General features: G+C 31.6%; 2 pseudogenes; both read left to right on the top strand.

Moving 5' to 3' along the window:
- The first annotated feature begins 2508 nt into the window (after positions 1-2508).
- LOC125845921 (putative late blight resistance protein homolog R1B-17) lies at positions 2509-15038 on the top strand (annotated as a pseudogene).
- A 3678-nt stretch (positions 15039-18716) lies between these two features.
- On the top strand, positions 18717-21066 carry LOC125844657 (uncharacterized; annotated as a pseudogene).
- The last annotated feature ends 1031 nt before the right edge of the window (positions 21067-22097 follow it).

Below are 22097 nucleotides of genomic sequence, written 5' to 3'. Positions count from 1 at the left end.
TTCAGATTTTCTTAATACAAAATTAAAAATCTTTTATAAAATAATCATAAAATTTAAAATAATATTATAAAGGACTACAAATTAAATCTCCAATTTTTTTCGTCAATGATTATCCACTAGCAAATATTTTAATGGACTGCTGGAAATTATATAGAAAGACTTCGATTTTATAATTCAAATTTATAATAAACTTTAACTAATCTATTTCAGATTATGACTTGGATAAACTAATTGAAAGTTCACATTTGGAGATCAATCTAACAAGGGAAAAGGGCCTGATATACCCCTCAACTTTGTCATTTGGAGCTGATATGCCCCTCGTTATGAAAATGACTCATATATATCCTTACCATTATACAAACGGCTCACATATATCCCTATCATTACAAAATGAGCTCACATATTCCCTTCATTTAACGGAAATGAAAAAGTTAGTTTTAAATTTATATTTTTGACTTTTAATTTTCTTAAAAATTATTTAGGGGTATATATGATTCCTCTAGCAAAGTTCAAGGTATATTTTAATATTTTTTATACATAAATTATTTTTTGACTTCTTTTATTATAATTATTTGAGTTTCTTATTCTTATTTTATTTTTTTCTTTCATTCCTTAGTGTAAAGAAAAAAATTTAAAACTATTTTTTTGTGGCTATATTATAATTTAAAACTATTTGTTTTATCTATATTGTAATTTATTTTTTGTATTTGAAGAAAAAAATTTGGTCATCTTTACAAGAATATTAGTGAAACATAAATAAATTTGACCATCAAAATACTAAATCTAAATTAGTCATTGAAAGAAAAAAAAAAGTTAAAACAAAAATATATGTTTGAGGAGGATTAAATATACTCATATGGGATTACATTTTTTTTTTTAAAAAAAAAATTAAACTGAAATTAATTTTTTTCATTTCCGTTAGAGGAAAAGGGTATATATGAGCTACTTTCATAACGAGGGGTATATCAACTATAAATGACAAAGTTGAGGGGTATATCACACCCTTTTCCCATCTAACAATAATAATGCTTTTGCTGACTCAATTTTCTCAATATAAGTGTTGTACATCTGCAACAAGGCAAACTACTATTTGAGAGGAATTATAAGCTTGGAAGTAAAGAAAAAGTTATGATATTTTTCTACTTTTCTTTTTCTATTTCATTTTACATGTATTTTTGTGATTCATTTGATTTGAAAGAAACATACATAATAAGTAGAAAAATGGTTTATATTTTTTACTTAATAATTATAGAATGTATATGCAATTTGTTGGATGATCTCATAATTAACACCATTTGTTCACTTGGTAACTTAAACCCACAATTTTAGAATTAGATGCGAGCATGCTTATAGTTACGAGCAACTCCTGACATTGAATATATATTAGTTGAAAGAATCTATTTCTTGGCTTCAAGATCAATCTCCGACCCTCTTTCCTTCCCTTTTAAAATTGTTTTTCAATTTTTCTCATGTTGAGTAAGTAAGAAACTTGCATATTTTCCTTTGTATCAACCACACCCATATAGGGTCCAAGCTTGTAAAGGGAGATTAATTAAGGTCTCTAATCATGATATATGAAGAAGACATTTTAACGTAGTTTATGTAAATATAGATCTTGGTTGGCTCTACGTACATTTAAGATCTCAATATATCATGATACCGGGAAACACTTTTAACATAGGGGCCCGGCATGTTCAATATGGAGGAATTAATAGATATTTTTTCAATTTCTCATGTTCGATTGCTTAATGTTTTTTAGAAAATATATCGAACACAAGAAAAAAAGAAGTAATAAACCCACTTATTAGCTTTAAAAATATTATTTAAAAAAAAAACCATTTTCAGAAATTGATTTCTTTCTACCAAACACACCCATGGTTTGTGTAAATTTAATTATTCTCTAGTGCTCTCTCTATTCCGTTTAATTGAATATTTTGAGATTTTTTCATTGTTCAAAATAATTGAATTCTTCAAAGTTCAAAGTAGATGTTTGAAACTTTTTTCATATTTTTCCTTTAATTTATTGAAGTTTTATATTTTCTAGGAAATAAATTACATTACTTACAAAGTAATATTTATGATTTCACAAGGGACAATAGTGAAAAGTATAATTTAAATTATGTCTTTGAATGTTTTCTTATTATCTACCTCACAAATTCAGCTACTATATATGAAATTTTGAAATTATTGAAAATTTATTAGTGTATGTACTTGTGTGACGCTTTGAATAGCCTATAAGTCTGGTCAACGTAAGATATTTTAACATGTTAAAAATAATTTTAGGAGCTTGTAGATTAGCGGTAGAGCGAGAAATCTTGTATTTATTCAAACTAGTAGGTATTTTTAGAATTCAAAACCTATAAATTTTAACAGTTAACATACTTAACTCTTGCTTCTTGCCGTTTCTTTTACTTGTGTTTCTAATTTTTCTCCTTATTTAATATGCATGTGATTAGTTGAAAAATCAATTTTGTAGATATTGAAGGCCGGTTCGAGGTTAGAGATTAAATGGAAAAAGGAGGAAAGTCATCATTGGTATGTCTATCAATATTTTTACTTACTCCAAATTAAAGAAACAAGATAATTTCTATATTTTTTTATTTTATGTAATAGAAAGGACAGTTTCAAGTCCTTTTCAACATGTCAGTTTTCTGACATTAAATTAAAGCTTGAAAGTATTAAAGTCTTTTAAATAAATTACAAGATAAACTTTCTTAAAAATATTGTAACTTTTGCATTGTTATTTGAATCTAAGTAAGAGCTTTTAAAAAGATTCTCTTTTTTCTATTTAATTACAAACTATGCACTGCCATGGTGAATATGATGGGTCCCACTTTCTATTTGCCATAAATGTTATTAAAGTCTTGCAAAAGATTTTGCAAGATAAACTTGCTTCAAAAAGTTGTATTTCTTGCTTTGTTTTTTGTACCTTAGCAAGAGCTTTAAGAAAAGTCCAATCTTTTTTTACTTAATTACAAATCCTGCACTGTCATTGAAGAATCTGATGAACCTCACTTTCTATTTGCCATAGGTATCTTAAGACGTGGGCTTTGGTCCACTTCCGTTTTTTCCCTCTTCCATTTGGCATAAATTTCATAGATATTTTCTCCGTTGCTATTTATTTATCAAATATATTTAGCAAATCAAGAAAAAATTCTTTTTCTCCTATTATATCTTTAATTTATTAACATTAAATTAATATAAAAAGTAGTGAGTAAATATGTTTAAAACTTTATCAATTAATAAGAGTAAAATGATAAATTCATTATACCAATCATTATTTTCTTAAGAGGTGTGTCAAGTCAAAAGGGTCGAAGGGAGTACATACTTCATCTGTCTTTTACTTGTCCGTTATTTAAAAACAAATTTTTTTATTTTTATTGTCAATTTTCATATATTAAGAATAATTATTTTTAAAAAATATATTATTTTTTAGTATTAATTATTTAACGTATAAATTATTTTTTTAATGAATATATAACTTCAAATATGACAAGTAAAAATGAGCTGACATAACATATAATGAGAAGAGATGGTAGAAAGGATAAATAACGAGAAGAATCAATTATAGGAATCAAGGAAAATGTTATCCTCTTATTGGTGGAGAGTTTTTTCAAAAATCAATTCATATCCACTAATTATAATTAATAAAGTACATGGTAAATGTTATCTTTAATTTGACTCTTATAATAATAAAATAATATTTTACTTTTTTATTTTAATAAATTAAGAAAATTAATTATTTTTGCTTGATTTTATCATTATAGTTAAGTAATTTTGTAAAATACTAATAGTCAAGTTAAACTCCTAGATAATTGAGAGACTAAAATTAAATTAATTAGTAGAGTATGCACATTTTCTTTATTTTTATCCTAATTTTTATTTTAACGAAAATTTATTAATTTGACTCTTATAATAATAAAATAATATTTTACTTGTTTATTTTAATAAATTAAGAAAACTAATTTTTTTGCCTGATTTTATGATTATCGTTAAGTAATTCTATAAAATACTAATAGTCAAGTTAAACTCCTAGATAATTGAGAGTCTAAAATTAAATTAATTAGTAGAGTATGCACATTTTCTTTATTTTTATCCTAGTTGTTATTTTAACAATGATGTATTAATAATAAATTTTAAAATATAATTAATAAAATTATTCCGTAATATGTTTTTGGTAAAAAAACTAAAAATAAGAACCTTGATGACTATTGAAAAAAATGTATCATCTTTTGCTAATATATAAATAGTAATACTCTATATGTGTATAAAGTGTCGCTTTAAGTATCTAATGGTATAATGTTTTCATGAGTACAATAATTTAGTATTTGACAATCAACATCTATTCATGGATCGAGAGTGTATTCAATTTTTAGTATGTAATACTATGAGTATATGATTAATAATTACTTAGGATGTGTTTGTTAAGATTAAAAATATTATTTTAGAAATGATTTCTAGGAAAATAAATATGTTTCTTTTTTATTTTCTTGTTTTGATAGGTTGGCAAAAATTATTATCCTAAAAGCATATTTATATAATTTAGACAAATACTATAAGAGGTGACGGTAGAGGGTAGGGATGTGTGTGGTGGTGGAGATGAAGATGGAAGGGGGGGGGGGTCTCCTTATTAAGGGGTAAAGATGAGGTGTGGTTGAAAATGGAGGAAAACATTATCAATGTAGAATATCATGTGTAACTTTTTTTTTCTTCATACGTCTATTATAGAAATCACTTCCTCACTTTAAAAGGAATAAAAATTATTTTCTAGAGAAAATATATTGGAAAGATTTTAACTGATCAAATATATAAAAATTAACATTTTACATAACGAACACCAGTTTAGATCCATCAAATTTCTTTTCTCCAATTTCACTTGAAAACAAACTTAACAAAAAAAGAAATAATACTTAATAATATTGGGCCCGTGCTGACACGGGTCATTGCTTTCTAGTATATATATATATATTCTCTTATTATATAAGTAGGAGTTGAAGCTACCCAGTAACTTGACATGTGGAATTACTAAAGCCCATATATATATACTAGATAATGTTGCCCATGCTATGCATGGACCCAATAATATAAATGGTATGTTTTGGGACTAATAATCGAATTTTTGAAGCAATTGTTTGTGTGGATAAAGGAATAAGTTTTTTTATCACAAACTTGTACTTTCTTTGACGCTATTTAAGGCATAATAAGACTACCCACATACAACATTTTTGAAATATTTTATGTTGTCAATTATCATGATTTATAGTATTTTTACAAGAGATTCACTTCAAGAATCAGTGGATTTTTTTGTATTTTTTTTAAAACATATTTTATATTGTCAATTATCATGATTTATAGTATTTTTATGCAATTTTTAAATATAAAAAAAAATAAGACAAATAAATTAAAATGGACCCAATATATGTTATTTTTGTTGTCTCAATTTATGTGACACAAATGAAATTTGGAGAGGCATCCAAATTTTCATATTTTTTTTAAAAATATTTTAAGTTATTAATTATTGTGATTTATAATATTTTTATGTAACTTTCAAATAACGTACAATACTGGTCACTTTGTCCTAATTTATGTGATATGGATAAAATTACAAAATGAACCCTTTTAAAATGTCTTTCAGATATTTTAAGTTGTTAATTATTATTATTTATAATACCTTTTTGGTAATTTTAAAATGATATGTGTTATTTTTTCTGTCCCAATATACATGGGCCTGATAGAATTCTGAGAGTCAACGTATTTTATTATATAGCTTTTAAATATTTTAAATTGGTAATTATTGTAATTTTTAATGCTTTTTAAGTCATTTGTAAATTATATATGTTGCTTCCTTGATTGAGACTTTTCCATTTGTGACATATATATATATAGATATTTGGTGCCCGTGCCAGCACGGGTCCAATAAATATTAATTTTTTTTGTTTTAATTTATGTGATATAAATGGAATTTGAAGATTAGTCGATTTTTTTATATGTTTTCTTAAAAATATATTTGAAGTTATTAAATTGTTGTGATTTATAGTATTTTTGCGTTAGTTTTGAATAATATAGGTTACTCATGTTTCAATTCACGTGAATAATCATAAATATTTTTAGTTGTTAATTTATTGTGAATTCTAGAAATTTTGACGTTATTTTCAAATTGTACATGTTACTTATTCTATTCCAATTAGTCAACCAAATTTCTTATATGATTTAAAAATATTTTTAATTGCTAATTATTGTGATTTATAGCATCTTTTCTGTAACTTTTAATAATATATAATTTGTTCAAATTCATATGACAATGATAAGATTTCAAGAGTCAACGCAATAATAATTTAAATTTTTTAAAAAGTTGTATCTCTAATATATTTTGTAGCTAAAATGTACTCTCTCCGTCCACTTCAAAAAGCGCAACATGACAAAAAAGTATTATAAATAATAATAATTTACAACTTAAAATATCTGAAAGACATTCTAAAAGGATTAATTTTGTAATTTTATCCATATCACATAAATTAGGACAAAGTGACCAATAATGTAGGTTATTTGAAAGTTACATAAAAATATTATAAATCACAATAATTAATAACTTAAAACATTTTAAAAAAAAATATGAAAATTTGGATGACTCTCCAAATTTTATTTGTGTCACATAAATTGAGACAACAAAAATAACATATATTGGGTCCATTTTAATTTATTTGTCTTATTTTTTTTAGTGTTTTTTATATTTAAAAATTGCGTAAAAATACTATAAATCATGATAATTGACAACATAAAATATGTTTTAAAAAAAATACAAAAAATTCCACTGATTCTTGAAGTGAATTTATCGTAAAAATACTATAAATCATGATAATTGACAACATAAAATATTTCAAAAATGTTATATGTGGGTAGTCTTATTATGCCTTAAATAGCGTCAAAAAAAGTACAGATTTGTGATAAAAAACTATTCCTTTATCCACACAAACAATTACTTTAAAAATTCTGTTATTAGCCCCCAAAACATACCATTTATATTATTGGGCCCGTAAATAGCATGAACAACATTATCTAGTATTATAGAAAGGAGAGTTTCAACATGTTAGCTTTTAGTCATTATTAAAATTTTTGAGGATATTATGGTCTTTGAAATGTTATTGCAAGATTTGCTTGCTTAAGAGAGTTGTTCTCTATGTTTAGTTATTTAGACCTCATTACTAACTCCAAGAAAGAAGTCATCATTTTCATATAAATTACGAATCATACCCTAAAAGTGAAATGTCATGGAGTATGGTAGGACCCACCCATTGACCTTTCCAACTGACATATAACACTTGTAATTTTCTTCGTATATTTTTCATTTCCATTTGAATTTGGTGAAATATAATTACTTATTTGTATAATGTATAAAGATTCAGATTAAAGTGTTTAAATTACTCTATTTTACTCTAATTAACTCCACATATTTTTCATTTGAATCTCGTGAAGAATAATTACTTGTTTATATTCAAGTGTATAAATTCATTATAATTAAGTAATTTAATAGTTAATATCGTTCTTAGAAAATGAATCATTTTTCATCAATACATAAATAGTATACTTTATAGAGTTTTTGGCCAAAATCATCCTTAAACTATACCCTAAGCTTAAACTACATCATCAAAGTATCATTCTTAACAGAAAACATCCTTTAAGTATTTAAAAATGAACAATTTTCATCATTCTACTTGAATTTATTAGAAAACTAATAGATCCCACAAAAATAAAGTCGTCCCTTCGTAATTATTATTCTTAGATATGCAAAAATACTATCGTGGATTTTTTCAGTAATTGAGTTTAGCATTATAAATAATCTTTTAATTTGACAGTTTTTTCATTTATTTTCATGTAATTTGATATTAAAAATATTATTAGTTGAAGTATGTTTTTTTTCAATTGAATATACTAGAAGCGACGTTTGTTGGAGATTTCCGCTTCTAATAATGTAGAATGAAGACATGATCAATATTTTGATCACTTCAATATCAGATTAGCCCAAAAAATTATTAATCTAAATACAGTTTGGTTTTGAAAAAGGTAAAGAGGATGTTTTTTGCCAAAAAAAATATTTTAAGGATATAGTTTAAGTTTGGGTATAGTTTAAGGATGTTTTTGGCTAAAAACTCTACTTTATACGTATAAGTATCATTTTTAGTATTTAATGATATAATATTTTCATTAATATAAATGATTTATCATTTGGCAATCATCTGCCATTAATTCATGAATCAAGAATTTATTGAACTTTAAGTATGCAATACTATGTGTATATGATCAGTAACTACTTAGGAGTGTTCGGTACGATGGAAATCATTTTCTTAGAATTTCTAGAACAGTAAGTAAGTTTTTACTTATTTTCTTGTATTTGATCATGCACAAGTAAAAATAATTATCTTAAGAATTTTTGTATAAAATTGTCACGCTCCGAGCCTACACCCCGGACGTGGCTGGCACTCGAGAACCATTGCTGGCCCTAAGCGAACCCTTGGCCTGACTTCCTTACTCAGTGGAAGTCTTAAACACAAGAAACAGTCTCAAAGGATAACTCATACAAATATCTTTAAGAAATATTAAACTTAGCCAAAATGGCAACTCAATTCTCAACCATTGAAAATAGGAAATGGAAAACTTAATAACTAATATCTGACTGTCTATAAAGCCTCTAAACAACTGAGATGGATGTCGGGACAAGACCCACGACATCCTAATAAAATCAAAACCACTAAAAGCAATAAAAGGGATCCTCCGGAAGCAAGGAGGCTCACCAACAAGTCTGGAGCTCAACTAGAATAAACGATGCCCTAGATGCTGATCATGGTTACCTATATCTGCATCATTAAAAGATGTAGGCCAAATGACATCAGTACATTGAATGTACGAGTATGCGAGGGGAATTCTAAAACAAGACATAAGCTTGCAAGGAACTGAAAGAACTTACTTGGCTCAATTCAACTCAACTTAATCGAACTCATTTCAATATAAAGCAGTAATGTAAAAGCGATATAAAGAAAAGCTTTTAAAACATGAATGTTAACTCTGTGTATTTAGAAATACCACAATACTCTGAGTGTATGCAAAGATACGATATAAACTCTGAATTGTTTATATAAATACAAATAAATTGTGTATATAAGAGTACAATATACTTCTGTGGGAGTTTTTCTAACCGACAACCATCACGTAAGAGCTATTGTGATGATATATCGTTTTGTCTCACGCTGCCAGAGCAGTCCTATACCTTGCCGAGGGTATAAAACCTGACTACTACGTGGATCCACTAGTCTATGCTAAAAAGCACTAAGAAATCATTTAAAAAGTATGACTCTTTTCTACCCATGATGGCTACATAGTTTATGGGAACTGGGAGTTGTCTGAACTGTCCCCCATATCAGTGCTCAAAACTACTCCAAAAATATGATACTAGCTCTTATGTTTAAAAACATACTTCTTTCTGTGGTTTGAGATAATTGCTCAAAAACTTACCTCAAGGGCGGCTATCTTGAAAATCAAAGTTTCCTTTCTTGCTTAATTGTGAAATCGTTTACTCTTTTCTAAAAACTAGCTCAAATGCTCTTTGGAAATCAAGGTTTCCTTACTTGTTTAAATGTGAAAACATTTTAAACTCTTTGGGATTCATAGTCCCCATATACTTTTGAAGAAATGAACTTCAATCTTTACTATTTAATCTTTACTCAACTTGAACTTTAAGTCTTAAAACAAAGTTAAAACATTTGGAAAAGACTTTGGAAAAGAACTTTCCTTGACTTGACTCTTACTTCTCTTGACTTTGATCTTAACTTTTCTTGATTTGAATTATGGATTCAAGGCTCATGATCTCATGTTATGGATAATTTCATGTCGTTTAAACATATCTTAGAGTGTAGGAATCAACTAGGAAACATAGGTACATTTCAAGGGAACTAGTACGGAAAGGATGGGAAAAAAATAGAAGACCTAGTGTCCNGGGGCGGGGGGGGGGGGGGGGGGGGGGGGGGGGGGGGGGAGGGGAGACCCAAAACTTCAGAGCTGAAGTTGGGCCTGCTGGCTGGCGTGGCGCCCCAGGGTCAAAACCTCAGAGGACTCTTTGGGGCGCACTGGCTAGTGCGACTCCCCACCCCTATTCCCCAGATTTTGACTGAATTCCTCCTTCGTTTTTCAATTCTAAACCCTCTAAATTCAATTGGGTCTTTTCCAAAACACTTAGATTCGATTACATAACCAAAATATGCAAAAATCTACCTAATACGACATCTAATTTCATAATTTTGGATCAACAACTCCTCAACAATTTCAACGAATCAAGAACTCAATAGAACTTTTACAAAACCCATCAAGAACTCAATTTCTAAACATTCAAGAATATAAATTCGCTGAAATAAATCATGGTTGGCATGTGGGTGAACTAACCCAACGCTATGTGATCTCACATACCTCGTAGGATTAAATCTTTGGCGAAATCCACGACCAAACTTGAACGTTCTTGACGAATCTTGACTTTTCTCCTCCTTTCTCCTCTTTTCTCCAAGCCCTAGCGTGAACTTCAACTTTTCTAAACTGGTCTAATTATGATTAGATCCCAAATAAACTCCTAAAAACAAATTAAAATAAATGGGTAAGGAAAAGACTAAAATACCCTTCCAAAATCCGGTTTAGACTTTCCTTCATTGAACATCCCAACTTCAAATGGGCATATCTCACTCATACGAACTTGGAATTGAGTAAACTCAGCTTCGTTGGAAAGATTATTCCAAGATGTTTCCTACGATATTTGGAAGGACACCTAACTCATCTTGAGCTAGGAGTTATGGTCGTTCGAAGTTGACCAAAAACCCATACTTAACATAACTTAACCAATTTTTCAGATTTTCATTCTTTCCTAAAATGACTATTACCAATTCTAACTCTTTCTAGCTCTTTCAAAATAGCGAGATGTTACAATAATTTAGACAAATACTATGAGAGATGAATTAGATGAAGGATAATGTAGTGGTTGTAGAGATGAGGATGGGAAGTCCAAGGGATGAGGTAAAGCTAAGGTGTGTTACGTTAAATAGGAAAGAACAAAAAACTTATTATCCTAAAAACACATTTTTCAAAGATTTACACCAACCAAATATGAAAATATCAACATTCTCTATATCGAATACACCCTTAAATGCATCAACTTTTTTTTCCTCTAATTTCACATTTTAAAAAATTAAAAATAAAACGTTTAATAGTATTGGGCTCGTTCTACATGGATCACCACTACTACTTAACTATAAATGTGGATAACCACACAAGTGGTTGTCAACATGCCTGCTTCACCACACTTACATATACATTTGTCTATTTTTTCTCTCTGCTTTAATTTGTTTGTCTTATTTTTTATATATTTTAAAATTGCGTAAGAAATACTATAAATTCTGATAATTGCCAACTTAAAATATTTTAAAAAAAACATATAAAAAATTCAATTACTTATAAAAAATTTGATTAATTCATAATTAATCTATCTGTATCACATAAAATGGGACAAAAGAAGTAACATATATTATTTAATTTGAAAACAACGTAAAAAATATTGTAAATCTAAATAATTAACAACATATTGACTCTTAAAACGCTATTTGTGCTACATATATTGGGACAAGGAAAGTAACATACATTATTTCAAAATTACATAAAAAGTATTATAAATTATAATAAATAACAATTTAAAATATTTAAAAATCATATTAAAATTTAATTCTCTCTAAACTTATCTATGTCACATGAAGTGAGACAAAAAAATAATAGATATTGGGCCGGTGCTAGCACGGGCACTTGTGTCTAGTTAGTTGTAGAAGAACTTCCTTATTGTTATTGCTGGAATGGAAATAAATATACACGATAGTCTTAACAATTTCCTAACTCCAAAAAATGGGGAGATAATGTACAAATGAGTAGTATTTAAGTTGGTTATTTTCCTAGCAATTATTAGTTTATAACAATACTGTTAGTTTTTAAGTCTTGAGCCAATTTTTTCAGCTGAGCCTCGAGTGAAATTTCTGATGTATATGTTTTTGATTTAACAGCTACTATTTGAGGAACAAAGAAAAAGAATCAGGAATTTTATTGATTGTTTGCTGAATGGCTTAAAACAAATAAAGAATGAAGAAGAAGAATTCATCGCTTCAAAAAGGGAAGAGTTTGAAAGGCTAATAATGGATGTGAGATTCCTAAGAACATTTGTCCTGTTTGGGAATATAAATTTGGATGACTTCTATGAGAGGATGTCCATGAAGATGTACGGGGTCAATGAACTGACTCGGCTACTTTTCTATAAAGATAAATTAATCCTAGCGAAATACAACATGGAATGTCTTGCCCCTCTGCTTCGGGAAGAGATGGAAAGTTATTTGAGTTTGGAGAATGATTATGTTGCCACGACAACAGAGATGAAAATAATGTTTGAATGCCTCATCAGAAACCTCCATGATCTACCAAAGTACTCTTCTTATTTACTTCTCCCTCAGATGACTGAATACAACCTTCTTCAGATAGTATGCAAACATCTGAGAGATTTTTATCCTATCCTCGTGGCAAACAAAACAAGTACTGAATATCTCTATCCTTGGTTCCAATTGACTGTTGATAGAGTAACAAAATTATGTTTTGATCGTTGGGCTGGACAGTATAAAAGATGTAATGACATCTCTCAATGCTCTTCCGTGATCACTTTTGTACTCATCGACATAATCCCTCTTGAGCTGGAGGTTCTATACATTTGTACTTTTAAGCTCATGAAAGAATCAAGGTCAACTGAACTACAAGTCTTTGTTAAGCAAATCCTAAAAGCATCTCCAAGGATTCTTCAAAATTATTTGATTCTTCTCCAAGGACGCATGGCCGGTGTAGTAACTGTCAATTATGCTCCAACTCAAAGGATTAATCTCATGATGGAGTTCCTATTGATCTTTCTAACCGATATACCAAAGAGATTTATCCATTCTGGCAAATTGAACGATATATTGGCACATATCAGAGTACTTACAAGGAAGATATCTATTCTGGTGAGTAAACTGTTGGAGGAGGGCTCAGAGAATAATATCAACAAAGCTGATTTTTCAGCTCCAGACTTTTTGAAAGAAATTGAACGAATGAAGGGAGATATCAGACAGATTTTCTTGAAAGCCCCAGAGTCATCTCAACTTCGCTTTCCTATGGATGATGGTTTCTTCTTCATGAATATTCTACTCAGACATTTAAATGATTTACTCATTTCCAATGCTTATTCAGTTTCTCTGATAAAGAACGAAATAGGGATGGTGAAAGAATACCTTGAATTCCTAAGATCATCTTTCGGGAAAGTCAGGCAAACATTGGATGACACTAGTGGAGTAGTTAAAGATTGTTGGGTGAGTGCTTTAGATGTGGCATATGAGGCAGAACATGTCATTAATTGCATTCTTGTCAGAGATAAAGCTCTCTCGCATCTCATCTTCTCACTTCCGAGTGTCACTGATAAGATAAAACTTATCGTGGCACAAGTCACCAGTTTACAGCTGGAGGATAAGAATGGGGATCACCCCCTTGATCAAAGTCTTTCGTCGAGCCAATTGAGTCAACCTCATCACTTTTTGTTGAGGTAACAGTAGGTCATGAGAAAGAAGAATCCCAGATCATTGACCAGCTCCTTGATGAACATGAATCTGAGCTTGATGTCATTTCGATTGTCGGAATGCCAGGACTCGGTAAAACAACTCTGGCTAAAAAAGTGTATAACAATACATTAGTTGCTAGTCATTTCAAGATTCGTGCTTGGTGCACTGTTTCCCAAAAGTATCACAAGTCAAAGGTGTTGTGGGAGATTCTTCAGCAAGTTACTGGCTCGGAAGAAAAAGGAAGTGAGGATGACCTTGCTGAAAAGCTACAAAGAGCACTACTCGATAAAAGGTACCTCATCGTCTTGGATGATGTGTGGGATATTGCAACAGGAGAGATGTTAATATCATGTTTTCCAAAGTTTAATAGAGGAAATAGAATTATTTTAACTAGCCGAATTAGTAAGGTAGGCTCGCAAGTTAAATGCCGTACTGATCCTCTCGACCTCCAAGTTTTAACACCTGAAAAAAGTTGGGAACTATTCGAAAAAAGGGTATTTGGAGAAGGAAGCTGCCCTGCTGAACTGTCAGATGTTGGACACAAAATAGTTAAGAAATGTGAAGGACTTCCCTTGGCTATTGTTTTGATTGCTGGAGTAATTGTTAGAGGAAAGAAGAAGGAAAAGGATTTGTGGCTTCAGATTGAAGATAATCTGGATTCCTTTATTTCTTCCAACATCAATTTGCAGATGATGAAGGTTATGCAATTAAGTTATGACCATTTACCATACCACCTGAAGCTGTTGTTTCTTTACTTCGCAAGATCTCGAAAGAACAAACGAACTCCAGTTTCTAAGTTAAAGCAGTTGTGGATGGCCGAAGGGTTGGTGGATCATGATATCCCATCCAAGAGTAGTTTAGAGGAAGTAACTCAAAGTTACTTGGATGCTTTAATTTCCAGTAGCCTGATAATGGTTGATCATATCCTCTGCAAGAAGAGTATGCCTTTTTCTGTTAGGATCAAGGTTTGCTATGTGCATGATGTTGTGCATGATTTTTGTTCAGAAAAAGCCAAAAAAAGCAAAGTTTTTCAAGTTAATGAATTCAGGTGCTCGATTTCATGCTTCGGATTTCCTACACCATCGTCTAACCATTCATTCTGACGACTGTCAACTCCACAAAAGATATGCGTTATTCAATTATAATAAGTGTTATATCCATAATTAATATTAGTTAAATGAATGGACTTTAAATTGTGACCATCTTTGGGAGATCCCTTGTGCATTTATGGATATACACACTTTAAAGTCCATTCATTTAACTAATATTAATCCTGAGCTTGAAGATTCAGCCATTAAGATTAAGAATGAAATAGCAGCTTACACAGGAGAGGACAGACTTCAAGTCCATATATCAGATGTGTATGAAGAAGAAGAGGATGAAACATAGGTAATTAATTTCTTACATCTCTACCCCTACATACATATATATATACTTCATTTAATTAAAATCATATACTTATATAATTTGCAGAATGCCCAAAGCACACAAGGATAGAACAAGAATGAAGAAAGAAGCAACGCATTTGCATTCGCAGTCTCAGTTCATCTGATTACTAGTTCCAATAAATTACAAACTTGTTACTACTACTAGTTTTTTTTCCTGCGTGGTTCTGGAGATATTTTAAATTAATGTTTTGAGTGTTTCCTTTCATGTTTTTTTTTAATTTTATTGGAAGGTTTTAATACCAAATTTTATGTTCCAACTGGCCTGAATCTGATGAAGAACAGTGATCAAATGTATTCTCCAAACCTCATTTTCTTAAGAAAATAGTAGTTTCTAAAATGATAAGGGAAACTATCACTATTACTATGGATGGTTGGATGACTTCTACACGAACAAGGTTTACTACCAACAAGGGTTTGTGATACAATAGTAAATACTTCTTGATTCTTAACAAAAGATCTTGCATTCGAGCCCTAGTAGTACATAGTCGCCTTTGTTAGGAAATGTCTTTACCCCCAATGTGGGACTTTTTCAAGTAAATCTAGCGAATAGTTATAAACAGGGTTAAAATGGGAGGAAGTTAAAGGTTTACATAAATTAAATAACATCACCACTGTCCCAAATATATGCTTTTGTAATAATCTTATCTTATCTTATATATATATATATATATTAAAGAGAATCATAGGCCCGTCTACGTGGCACCCTTAGAATTCTGGATTTTTCTTTTATATTTTCCTTCGTATTTTTAGGTATTTTACCCCTATTTTAATTTTACTTTTATACCCACTTCTTTAACTCTTGAAAGTCTACTTTGGATCTTCACCAAAAAAATAATGAAACAAAACTATAATTTCCTAACAAAGGCGACTAAAATGGTCCAAGTAGTATAAGAAGGCGGAAGATGATAGTGCCATAAATATAGGCATAGCCATGGGAGAATGAATCGTCACTAGTGACTTTTTTTTGCTTTTTGTACTACTTTGGCTTGTTCTAATGGGCTCCCTATGCTTGATTTTGTGCTTGGATTTTTATTTTTTCTTAATTGTGTATGCAGCTATTGTTGAACTTGCTTTTCTACTGATAGACTTTCTTAGTAGAGTATGCTATTGTGAAAGATATGACACCTGGACCTAACTCAACCTTAAAAGAGAACTTATGAGGGGAGGTTTGTATAAGTCCATATAAGGAGACCAAATTTTTATCCCTCTATCGATGTGGGACTTCTTAACACTCTCCCGCACGCCCAGACCTCAACTGGAGCATGAACACTTCTAAATGGGGGCCCAACATCGGTGAACAACAAATTGGGATGGACCTGGCTCTGATACCATGTGAAGATATGACACCTGAGACTAACTCAACCTCAAAAGCTAGCTTATGAGGGGAGGTTTGTCCAACTCCATATAAGGAGACCAAATTCCCATACCTCTACCGATGTGGGACTTCTTAACAGCTATCAAAGTTGGTCCCGAGTTTGAAGCAATGATTCGCAAAAAACAGCAAGGTAATCCAGCGTACAATTTCCTCTTTGGCAGTGAAGGTTATCACTACTACCGCTGTAATCTTTGGATGGCTACATGCCCACCCGGTGAACCATTTAATGCTCTTTTTCCATCCTCTTCTTTGCCTATGATGCATCCATTTAATGCTCAAATTCAGTAATTGGGACAGCTTGATATCATAGATCTTGCTCAATTAGTGCTTATAGCATATATAGTGATATGTACAGATATTTATGTTCCCTCTCCACCCCACGTCCCACAGTTTTGATTAGATGATACTTTTTAATGTGAATATGAATTATACAAACTGTGATCTATCCATTATCACAAGTTGATGCCAGCTTTGAACTAGACGAGGAAAACGGATGTATTCCTAAAAATGAAAAGAGATGATGTAGAACTTGGAATACTACTAGTTTATGTCAACATAGAATGTAATTCTAGATACCTAGCCATGGTGCTTATTTTTATCATACACTGATTTCTGATGGATCTCCATAGTCCTACACCATAAGGACTCTTGACTTCCTTAGTAATCCAGAGGTTCTTTCCAAAAACCTTGTTCCACAGAAGCAACTCTCAAAAGCCACTTCAAAAGGAGACTCTGATTCCGAACTTTCAAATTCTTTATATCCATTTCTCCCCTTCTTTTTTGTTGTTGATCACTACATGTCTACATCCCATTTCACCAAGTGGTATTTCTTTCCTCCCTCTCCTTCCTTCCGATGGAGTCTAACTTTTTGGAGACACTCCCTGGCACGGGGAATAGAGACATCATGTATGTTGGCATAGCATCAAGCACACTATTAAATATTAATTAGTGTCAACCTTCCACCCAAAGATGAGTATTGGCTCTTCCCGTTCATCAACTTCTTTTCACACTTTTCCACCACTGCATTCCATATGTTTTTTGACTTATTCTTTGCTCCTAAAGGCATCAATATGAAGCAATGTACTTTTATAGAGTGGTGAAGATAGGAGAAGCGAGATTTTAAGTTAGAGAAACAATCATCCCATACTAAATTAAAGTTGAAATACAGGGTTTAAGCCTTGAAACTCGGGTTATCATAGGTTGGACACTAGCCTCACTTAGGCGACACTTAGTGCAGCACTAAGACACTAAGGCGTGCATATATCACCCATGGATATCTTGATGATGACAGTGCTGAAAAAATAAATTTAGTTGGCGAAGTAATATGTTAATTTGAAAAAAAGGCCAATAATGTAGGAAAAGAGACATTCGGCATGAGTAAATTAGTCAATCTACCAAAATTAGAAACTTAAAAGCATATGAATCAACACTTCTGATATAGTTTTTCTACTAGATTTACATGAAAATTTTACATAGCTCACTTAGTTTAGAAAAATATTAATTTCCTTTTTCATTATAACCGCTGCTGGTATAAACAATTAGGTATCTCTTCTTGCATTACACGCACATATATACATTTTATTTTCTTTCTTACACTAAAATGTGTGCTTTGATTACCTTTTGTTCTGAAAGACTTACCATACAATGGCGCTCTTTTACCCTTTTTTCCCCTTTGATAACACTGGTTATATGTCTTATGGTTTTATTGAACAATGAATAGAGCTTCAAACTTCTACTTTTACCTCTTTCTTTATTCTCATACTTCATAGTAGAACCAATCGTTATTAACAATCAGTATGTGACGTTTCGGTTTCAGTTAATACCATAGATTTGGAAACCAAACCAGTATTTCAACTTTTTCAAATAAAATCTGAAATCAACCTATACTGAATTAAATCGGAATTGTAGATGAAGTATGATTTGGATTGGTTAGTTAGGGGTTTCTAATATTTTGCTCTGTGCTACGTGCTGGTGCTTTCTGGTATTCACATGACGGCTCTACTCAACCTTTGGTTGTGCATTAGCTGTATGGGGTTTGTGGGCGCTTATCGACATGCATGAGTTGTATGCACTCCTGGCTTTTCCCCAATGAGCGCATCGAATGAATTGAGTAACAGCAATTTGGTCGGCTTACGTAAAAAATGTATATATTAGTTCTCTTTAATTATAATACAGTAGACCTTCCCCACACACATATATATATAAAGAGAGAGAGTTATAGTTACTCATTTTAGTTTTGAGTCTTATTGTTACTCATTTTAGTTTTTGGTATCTGCAGCTTGCAATGACGAATCAATTCTCATGAGCTTGACAATGAGGCACTTGCTTTTAAGCCCGTTTTGGGTCCCATGCTTGCGAGGATATACAATAATCCTCAAAACAAGGAAGAAAATCAGTCTCGACTGCAGAAAATTTTACAGTTTTGGGGCTCCAAGGAAGTCTATGATCAGGATACTATTTGTGCACTTGAAAATGAGATGATGAGTGGACAACCTACAAATTTTGCTGGTCCTCGGAGGGAACTACTGGCTGCAGATCCTTCTGCTGGTGCAGGTAGTTGCTGCTAATTTAGCTGTAATAAAGAGTACCATTAAAAGAATGTATCGCAATTTTTACTTCTGTATCCTTTTTTTTCAAGGATTGTCACACCAAGTAGCAAACCATAGTGTTTTACAGTGGATGAGCAGGTGCCTCCTTTACCTAATTTAGCCAATCAAGATAAAGTTGTTCCTCCAATACCATCTGCAGATCAATTTCATATTCCATGGTCGATGCCTGTGCTGTCCTCTGTTCCACAAGGAAATCTACGAGTTGCAGTTCATCCCATCGCAGCATCAACTGCCAATGCAGGTGGAAAATTGCCTCCATACCCCTTGTTTCCTCCTGGTCTTAGTCCTGGTATGGTCAGGAAGATGTAGATTGGTAGTGGGGTGTCTTACTCTCCGATGAGCCCTTTGGATATCCCCACCATTATACCACCCTCCACCGTATCAGAGTCTGAGATTCTTGAGAGTGTGTCCAAATTTTTTAGGGAGATCGGAGAGGTTAATCCATCAGAAGGTCCTGTTAAACCATCTGATTCAGCCAATGATTATGATGACTATGAGAGAGAACTTCCTGTTCGCAATTGAGGGGCTTGCATCCATCCACCTTCAAACCTCCAAGTTGACCCTGAAATTGGGAATTACTCTGATGGAGGTGTGGAGCAGAAGCCTGGATTGAATAGCTCAGGACGGTTAGGACTTGGAACCACAGATAATCCAGATGAGTCAAGTCAATACGATGATGTCTACACTTCTTACAGAAAAGAAAGAAGCACAAATTACCATTCATCAATGAGTGCAAGAACTGTGAGGTAAATTAATCATCATTTTGACCAGTCTATAGACAGCTCATAGCGTTTGAGACAAATATTTTTGTCTCTTTTTGCTGCTGCTGAGTGGACTAACAGTTTTCGTCTCTGTAACTTTTAAATTGATGTGGATATTGTAAGACATATTTTTTGCCTACATGCTACAGAATGAGTTAAATCTTGCCGTGATCTTCCAATGAATAAATAACTAGTTTGATCCTTAACAACAAAAAAAAAACTACGCTGTAATGGACTCCCTCTAGCATACACTAGTAGGGAGAATACCAACACAAAAGCTGGACAGATGAACTTTGAGACTTCAAGTTTTCAACATCTTATGTTGTATCACTTGTATGGGAAGTGGTGAAACTATTCTTATGTGTTGTAGGAAGTGATGGCTATACTTTCGTCCATGCCAAATTGATACAGAGATCATTTACTTGAAAACTAAGTCCTAGATGTGCATTGCATATTTACTATTTTGAAGTTTGTGGGTTTGGAGGTCAAAGACAATATAGCCTATTTGAAGCATCATAGTTTCTAGCATTGCAGTGGCTGGGGATGTCGACTTTGTTCCTTCTATGTGCTTTTAGAATTTAGCTTTAGTCATATTATTCCTTCTCTGAAGGGGAGCCTTGGAGCAACAGTAAAGTTGTCTCTGTGTATCCTTCAGGTGACGGGTTCGAGCCATGGAATCTACCATTGATACTTGTGTCTGAGAAGACTGCTACATTCCTCTCCTTTGGGTTGCGACCCTTCACTGTATCCTGCAGGAACACAAGATGCTTTGGGCACCAGACTATCCATTTTACTTGTTCTTTCTTTTCTTTTATTGGTAACCATGGTTGTGATGGTTGAAAGATTGAGAATGGCCTCATTGAGAGGACATATAACTATACTGGAACTTTTATTTCAGCTCTTGGCTATGCTGAATGAATGAATGAAAAACAATTGTATCATTGAATGTTTAACCAATTCTTGTCCATAACATGAGTTGTGTGCTCACAAGGCATTTGAACAGCAGAATGTATCAACCATCATTTACTCTTATCTCCTCTCCCTCTTTAAGTCTCTGTTAATCTGTGTTCATTGCAAGTTAGAATTGTGGTCTCAGAAAACTCCTATCCATCTACATTTCGGTCTCTCTCTCTCTCCCACTCCCCTCTTTTTCCTTTGAAGAATTCACTTCTTTTCGTCTCTGTTGGGATGTGTGTTAGTACTTTTTATCAAGAGATGGTGAAGGTTGGTACCAAGTTTAAGGGACTGTAATTTGCCCTTTTTATTTACTGATTGACACCAGATACAAGTTTTTTTCTTTTTTAAAGGGATAAAAGATGCATAATAAGAATTGAACTCATACATTCTATAAGCTCCAATCTACATGTCTTCTTGGAAAACAATTGAGTTTCTTACCTGATTAATAGTGTGATAAAGCAAAGCAACGTTATTCCAAAAGCAATTTTATGTAATCTAGCAAAACAATATGAGTGTGACAAAACGATCAAAGACTAAAAGGAGAGGGAATGGATGAACATGAAATGTTAATCATTGAAATTTGTTTCTTCTATTAGGAAAGTCATTTTATATTTTGACTCAAATAAACATGAAAAAATTAAAAATGTTTTATAGCCACTTAAAGGTAGATTGTGTGCTTTTGGGATAGAGGTAGCCCAACTATAGGTAATCCGCTCAATCCGTCCACAAATTTAAGGGTTGGGCTCAAAATAATTTGAATTGAATTCAATCTCAATTCATTCAAGCCTTAATTCATTTTAAGAAAATCCTCAATTGAGCCCAATTTAATCTCCAATTTCAACCTGTTTTAAGACTCTTTATTTGCTTCTCAAATTGAAGGTATGAATTACTATCGCTTTTATATTTTTTAAAATTCATCTATCCATTTGTAACTTTCTTTTAAATTTTGTTAAATTGAAATTCAAATTGTGGTTATAAAACTTGAATAACAATATATTAAAATTATTGAGATTAAGTAGGTCAAATTGGGAAGTCAAAACCCAACCAGTTTTTAAGCCCAACCCATTTGAGCTCAAAGTAAACTTGAACAGGTCAAGATCCAATCCAACCCAATTTCTATTTCAACTCATTCTAATATCTCCAATTCCAATCCAACCCAACCAATTGACACCTTTGGCTTGAAAGATCTTATCTCAACTTGCTAAATGTGGAAATGATCTTTTTATCTTATTGGTGTGGTGGAAATGATCTTATAGTAGTTCACATCATATTCTTTTCTAGTGCAAAGGTCAATGACA

This window comes from Solanum stenotomum, chromosome 11, assembly GCF_019186545.1.
Source record: "Solanum stenotomum isolate F172 chromosome 11, ASM1918654v1, whole genome shotgun sequence".
Taxonomy (NCBI): Eukaryota; Viridiplantae; Streptophyta; class Magnoliopsida; order Solanales; family Solanaceae; genus Solanum; species Solanum stenotomum.
Note: the sequence above shows the minus strand (reverse complement) of the source record. Positions and strands in the feature narration are given on the sequence as shown.